The sequence below is a fragment of the Oratosquilla oratoria genome, unplaced genomic scaffold (genome assembly GCF_046742065.1).
Source record: "Oratosquilla oratoria isolate Oo_2021 unplaced genomic scaffold, ASM4674206v1 SCAFFOLD93, whole genome shotgun sequence".
In the NCBI taxonomy this organism is placed as follows: Eukaryota; Metazoa; Arthropoda; class Malacostraca; order Stomatopoda; family Squillidae; genus Oratosquilla; species Oratosquilla oratoria.
The window spans coordinates 115,845-123,811 of record NW_027467757.1 but is presented as its reverse complement, the minus strand read 5'-3'; positions in this window follow the sequence as shown (position 1 = coordinate 123,811).

Sequence of the window (7,967 nt, the reverse complement as noted above, 5' to 3'; positions counted from 1 at the left end):
TATAGATGTAAATTCCCCACTAAACTACAATTTTGAGGAAAAAAAGTGGAAAATATATTAGTTGTCGCAATAAAAATGTTGTTGTCTCAAATTGTCGCATGTTGTCAGTTGTTGTCTCAAATTAGTAGGTCCGTAGCCCACTGATCTGCCGTGCATTCGAGAAGGGCATTAGTGTACCACTGGGTAAGACAATTCATCCCAACAATGGTTTGAGGTTGTATGGTCAGTTCGCCGAAGCTGTGCGCTTAGCAATCAACTATGACATCCCGTTTAACAAAAAAGATTGAGATTATTGTCACTTCTTCAAACCCAGACGTCAGCCTGTGTAAACACCGAAAATGAGAAGCTGGTATTTTTGACATGTCAGTTGGAACTTTATGACAGAAACAGTTTTCCATGAATGATTATTGTTTTGCTCTTGAATTATATCCCAAGTGTAGTTATGAACAGCTCAGAGGTTTTTTGGTGCTGCCAAGGAAATGCAAGCTGCAGTACATCACTTCATCTATGAGTCAGAGAAAGGTAGTATTCTGAAGACTACTCCCCTCACTAAATTTGCTGTCAACCCCTCACGATTTCAACTACAAAATGTGCAGCATGTCTTGAAGGTCTTTAATGAAAAGGTTGTGGCTTCATTGAAGCTCAGAGGATGTCATGACACTGCAAAGTTCATCCAAATCATCCTCAACTGGTGGAATTTAGTGAATGTATCTGAGAAGGGGCAAGATCAGCGCATGAACAATCCATCTCGAGCTGTTCAGTATCCCCAGTCAACCAGCCTGCTGAATTTCCTGAAGATTTTCCAAGAGGCTTCTTCAGGACATGGAGCAAATGGAATCAAGTGTTTCACCCATGACACCAAGAATGTACTAGTGCAGACTATGCAGGGACTGATTGCCGTTTGCCGCTACTTGTTCAGAAACGCTGATTTCCATTATGTCCTGCTGCGTGAGATTCAGAGTGACCGGCTTGAGGGGGAGTTCTCAGTCTACCGTCAATCAACTGGTGCAAACTCTTTCATGACCACTGGGGATGTGTTCTCCGCATGCAAGCAGCGCCTCACGAGGTATGCTGCCGTAAACCTCCAGTCCATCAATGTCCACCCTGTGTCGAAGGAACATACCTGCTTGGGGACTGCAATTGACCTAGAGGATGCAGCCTCTATTGAGAGGTGCACCACAGATGTGACACCAACTATGAATGAAGAGTGCAGTGCAGCCTATATGGCGGGGTGGCTTGAGACGAAGTGTGCGGACGATGTGGTCTTCAGTGCCGAGGAACCTCTTGTGACCAGTGACGTTAAGGACTTTAACGAGACAGTGTCCAGAGGTTCCCTGACAACTCCACATGTGTGCACTTTTGACCTTGTCAGATGTGGACTGTGTTTCATCAAGGAAGCCCATCACCGTTCCTGCTGCCAGAAAAGACTGGTGGAGATCTTGTCGACACTGGCCAGCTTCAGCGGGATTGACATGGACTGTCCCAAGATGTTCTGTCGTCTGGCAAATGTTCTTCTGAATGGATTCCACAACCTAGAGAAAGACCAGCAGAAGAATGCAGTCCTTTTCCAGATCTCTGTAAAGAAGGCCCGGCTTGTTGATTAATTCCTGCAGTCTGGTAATCTTTTGCTTCTATGTTTGTTCCTTTAAAGTGTCCACCAGGGTTGGCTGATTTAAATCATGATTTTAATCAGTTGATTTTTTTTTAAAACATCAGTGATTTAAATTGATTTTCGTATTATGCTTTGGAAATCGAAATGGCATGTATAGAATTAAGACACTGGGCTTTATAATCAAATTTTATTATTGTATTAAGAAGTTACAGAAATTATGAACATAATTTTTATTATTGTAGCATATGGAAGTATAGAATTGACAAAAAATAGAAATTACATACCTTGCAAGTTTGCAAAAATAAATTGTTTTGTAGTTGAATATATAAGAACAAAAAATCATTATTTGCATTTACATTTGAGAAAATCATTATTTACATTAATCATTATTTACATTTGAGTTCATTGTCTTGAAAAGGGAGACCAATTTGTTTGCCTTCTCATTACTGAGGCGGTTCCTTAATTTTGTGTGTATAAGTCCATAGGAGGAGAAAACTTTTTCAACTCCTGATGATGAGGCTACTGCAGTTAGGAGTTGACGCACTGATAATAGAATATCACTGTCTAACATGGCTGTATGTGAATCCCACCACTCAATAGCTGTCAGGGTCTTGGTCACAGACTCAGTAAGTTTGAACGCCTGGAAAGGAGGTGATTTTGCCTGAAATTTCATAATGACAGGAACAAGTGTTGTATATTTCTCATTGGCATACTCCATAGTAATATTCACCTCTTCTACACTGAGCGTTTTTCCTTTGAAGTGCTGGATGAAGCAGGTTGGCAAGTATGTGAGCTTTGGTGATAAACTGTTCATACCTTTTTTCCGCCAGTTTTTCAGCTTGTTTATTGTTTGTGAAATGGCTAAGTAATTTCTTCCAAACATCTACCACTTGAGCAATAGTGCACTTTTCACTCTGTACCTCATCTAGAGCCCTTGCTATTGGCTGCAATCGATCCAGTAATTCCTCAGCCGAATGTTTTAGGCCTAAATTTGATACTTTGTTTCTTACTTCAGTATGAATAGCTTCCCTGTTGACTTCACAGATCTTCATTAGAATAGGCCAATTATTTATATAGGCCTTGAGACAGTCTGACATTGTGTTCCACCTTGTGTCCTTGGGCATGACTAGACACTGACCACCTTCCTGCCGATACTTTGAAGCAGCATAATGATTATTTCTAAAATATTTAACTACATGGACCACATGTTGTTTTACATTATCAATCTCCAGGTCATGAGCCAGTAGATTTAGTAGGTGTGCTGCACATCCATATGTGAGGACGGTATGCTCAGGTTCACTCAATTCCTCCAAGACTTTTCTCATCTTGGTGACATTTGCTGCATTGTCTGTCACAACACTTCCAATGTGACAACCAAAATCTTGTTCAGCCTTCTTGATCGAATTTTGTACAAGTTGTAGAAGATATTCAGCAGTGTGAGGTTTCCTTGGTGTGTCTATTGTGTCAACTAAATAAATCTGACCAGTGGATGTTGTTAGTGACACATATTATGGGCTCATTATGGATGTTAGACCACCCATCAATTGAAAGACATACAGTTTCATTATTCAGGTCATCTGTACACTTTTTATATTCCTTTTCATACACAAGATCCAAGTACTTATCAGCAGTATGTTTTCTGGATGGAGGAATATAACCTGGCCTCAGGTTCTGAACCATCTTGAGAAACTGAGGATACTGAACAAAACGAAATGGTGAATTTGTAGCAAATATAATTCTTGCAACTTCTTTGTCGAGATTTTCCTTTTGAGAGGCTGAAGTTTTTATGATAAATCTGTCCAGAGATGTTGATGACTTTCTTTTAGATGAAAATGATTTAGCAGAAGTGGCGCCTGTGGAGGAGTCTGATAGTGACCTTTTTAATGGTGGAGTCAGGTTTGCAGATAATTCAAGTGGAGCCGATGATGAAGGGATTGAAGCTGTTGATACAGATCCTGAAATGGAAACAGAAAATTTGAGCATATTGCATACTTTATAAATGAATGAATACAGTGTGATTTAGGCTACTTTTGAGTACAGTAGTTATTTTTTTTAGATAATGATCATATTCATACAAGCCACTAAATTATTTGAAAATAATTAACAGGATATGAAATAGGTGGTCTTGGAATTCAGCCCACACAGGATTCAGTCCACTTTTAAATTCACTAAAAATAATGGGTTAGTTGTGTTAGGTTAAGCTAAATCCCTTTGGGCTGAATTCCAATGGAACCTATGAAATATATTACACAATGTTGAATGAAATGAATAACAATCATCTAGGCCCCAAAGTTGAGTGGATACAGTATATTATAGTGATATAGTCATTACCCAAATTTAGAAGTAATGAAATTGAAGTATCATCTCTTTAGGCTTTCACATTTTTATTGCACATGCTCTCCATTGTTCACCAAATTTATATAGTTGCATATGAAAAGGGAGAAATGCACACAATATAAGTAAAATTATTTACCTGGGTCATCAATTTCTTCTTCTGTAGGCTGTGGCTGACCTTGTCATTTATCTCTATGAGATTTTAATCTTGACACTGTAGTGCCGTCTCCACTAATGTAGCGGCGTGCAGCGTCTAGAGCGACTTTTATCAAGGTCTTATAAATGAGGGGTGGAAGGGCGAGGTGGTTGAGGCGCCTCGTCTGACTAGGGTTCAACCAAGAGCTCCTTGAATGAGAGTGATCAACAATACCCATATAAGGACGGATTGGGAATTAAAAAAAAAGAGGTATACGCTGCCACCACCCAATCGCTTATAAGGATATGTGTGATCAATGGAGGAACCATTAGTTAATCCTGCCCATCAAACGTCTCCTCCCTCTCAGGTCGTTAGGGGTCGGTTCTGGGTAGCGGTAGCCTCCCGTGACACTACAACAACGATGTCCCAGTTGGGTAATGAAAGAATGTAGGTTAGGTTTTTCTGTGAATTAATTATTAAACTGTAGAAAAGTAAAAACATACATAAATATATTGTGGATATTTTCCACTAGACAATATTGCATACAGATTGAATGCAGATTGAAATGTATAAGTACCCGAACGTGCGAGGTTATATGACGTAGTTATGGAACTACGAGTCGGTGGGTATGAGAACTCTTAAGTAGGTCACGAACGCGTATGGAGGCGTGGTTATTACGCTCCAACCTTCTGGCCACAGTCTATCTAAATCTATTATAGATACCGTCCTCAAAATACGTATTCTTACGAGAGGACGATCTCAGTCAGAATTGCACTCGAAAAAATAAGAAATGGTTTCTATTGAATATACGTGACACCTTTGCCTAACCCCCCTTCTAAGCAACAAGTGGTCTGTGTTTACACTCCCTTAACAACCCTCTTCTCCCTGTAAATGGGAGGAGGTAGGGCGTTACACTCATCTAAACTCCTTAATGCTAATGTCTATCTACTCTATTATCAATATTTCATATAAATCTCAGATATCGCCACTTGATTTTATTACTCTTACAGAGCGTACTTACGTACCTGTAAATGGGAGGAGGTAGGGCGTTACACTGATCCTAGCTACGCATAACAGGACAGTGGGCCAACCTCTACGTTCGCATCCCTGCGTAAATCTACCAACTCCCCCTCTTACGTTATATAGTGAAACTTCATTTCACCTCTCTATGTAACCCATAGCTGCTAAAATCTATCCCTAACTATTCCTCAAGTGGGATCCTGAACTGGAGGTTTGGAATTTTTCCTAATCCTCTTAATGTTAATTGCTCTAATCTACGCCTCCGTCCGAACGCGTCTTAGTGACGTCACGGGTGGGCGGAGCTACATTACGCCCGTACGCACTACACTAAGAATAAAACGCAATTACGAAAATAATATTCCTTAAAAAAACTGGCCTTACACGGCCCTACGCCCCCCTGTAAGAAAAATTCCGCAACATCACGTGAAGGATTCCACTTGGTGTGGTTCAAATCCCCCCTGAAATGAAAAACTACATCCTGTCATCAGAGAGTGATTACCCCTTTTTGATAGCTCAACGAGGAACTCTCCCCTCAGCACACTCGTAGGTGTACGAAACTCAGGTGACCCAGGGGTACACCGATTCACTGTGGATGTCTCCTTGGACCTTTCCCATCAGTCTTCGTATTGGCTGGGTTTCCCAATTGACCTCTTACATACTACTTGACTGGACATGCATAGCCGCTACGACCGAGCTAAGCCACGACTCTCTCTTGTGGTTTCGCCCCATGGGTGGCACACTTCTCCCCCTACTGTGGGCTCACTTCTGGGCAATCGGCGATTGACCACCAGGTCCTGAAGTCCTACACCCCTGTCAAGCGGGCAATTGTGAATTGAGTTGGGTTCATGATCCCAACTCGAACTAAAGAATTTCCCCATTTACCCATACTACTCCAAATGAGAGTCCTCGCTAACCATCGTGTATAACCTCTCTCCTAGACTGTTCTGTATGTCTTTATCCTCCCTTTAAGTCAACATTAACTTCCTTCACCTGGTTGTTGCTAAAATTTCCTCTTTGCAACTACATATGCACTACATCTACCCTTATTCCTAAGACTAACCTTACACATTTATAAAGAATGCCTTAATCCTAAGACATCTTAACTTAACACATAGGAACACTGAGAGCACCTTTGGATTAATTGCACGCATTCGTTTTTTCTTTGGATATTACTGGCACGGTATGATCACTACACTACTATTGCAGTTAATGTCATCTTAGCACCTTAAGTCACTAGGCCTAGCGCCAACTGGGCGGATTGTTCCAATTCATTTTCTTCAGCGTTCTTCGTCTTCATTGTTCTTCGTCTTCAGTATTCTTCGATGAGTCGTCTTGGTGCACGACGCATCCTTGGTGGTAGTATTTCCACTTCCGGGTCCGGGTGAAACTCTTTCTACAGGCTCCACCAGCCACTCCTCGGAACCAAAGTAAAGTTTCACTTGAGCAGCGGCTCTCCTTGTCTCTTTTCCCGTGAAGGTATTTCTTAGTCCATATGCACCATGTCCTGCTAACACCTCCACCACTTTATAGGGTCCTTCCCACTTGGGATTCAGCTTGCGGCAGGTACCCGGCATCGTAGTTTCCTTCTGGATCCATACCAAAGCTCCCACTTCCACTTTTTGCTCACCTCTCCTGCGGTTAGCCACACTCCGTTACTCCGTTGTCATCTTGCGGTGGGTTTCTTGGATGATTCGATGAGCGATCTCTGCTTCATCTTCTGTTCCTTCCACACCGGGGAGTCTGTGTCCGGCCAATCTGGGTGGATGTCTTCCGAAGAAGGCGAAGTAGGGAGTATGTCCAGTGGAGGTGTGTGTGGCTCCATTCATCTTCCTCTGACAGGCCTGCAGTAGACCCGGCCATTGGTTCGGGTGGCCCTGGCAGAGTGTTGCCAGGATGCTCTTCAACGTTCGATGCATCCGCTCCACCATTCCATTCGCTTGGGGATGGTATGGGGTAGTGTAGAGTAGGGTGATTTGCTGTTCTCCACACAACTTCTTGTAAGCCGTGTTGGTAAATTCTGCTCCATTATCTGTTATGATGCTCTCTGGGGTGCCATAGTCTGCGAAGAACTGGGTTAGGGAGTGTAGTATGTGTTGGTGGTGTTTTGTTCTCAATGGGAAGAACCTAACGAACCTACTGTAGTGATCGATTATTGTCATAATATACCTATACCCCTGCGTCCCGGACACCATATCTGTTAGGTCTATGGCTATCCTCTCCATTGCCTTTGTAGCAGGAGGAACCTCTTTGCATTGCTGTGATAACCCTTGTGTACCCTTGAACCTCTGACAAGTAATGCACCTCTTTACAAAATTACATACATCTACCTTTAGGTTTGGCCAATAGAACAGCTCCTCGGCTTGTTTAATGGTTTTCTTTTGTCCCAAATGACCTGTTAACTCATGTGCATGCTTTATTGCTTCCTGTATCAAACTGCGAGGGATTATGAGTGCATAGTGAACGCTTCCATCCGACTTTTCTCTAACATAATATAAGACCTCGTCTATCAATGCAAACTGCTCCAGGGTTGTCTTCCTTAAGCGCCTACTTGGGATTGGCCCCCCTTCTAAGTAGTTGGTTAACTCCAGCCATGTGGGGTTCTCTCTCTGTTTATCCTTGAAAGCGGGTCTGTCATATCCCAGCCAAGTGGCTTCTGGTACTCTCGTGATCACTCTAACTGGTCTCGACAGCTGGTCGGCCACAACGTTTTCTTTCCCTTTCACATACTGGATCTCATACTGGTACTCTCTCATTTCTAGGATCCACCTATTCATGCGTGGAGACTTTGTCTTTCTTTTGAATACACTGGTTAGGGGCTGGTGATCTGTTATAATGGTGAACTTCGTCCCCCACAAGTGATGGTGA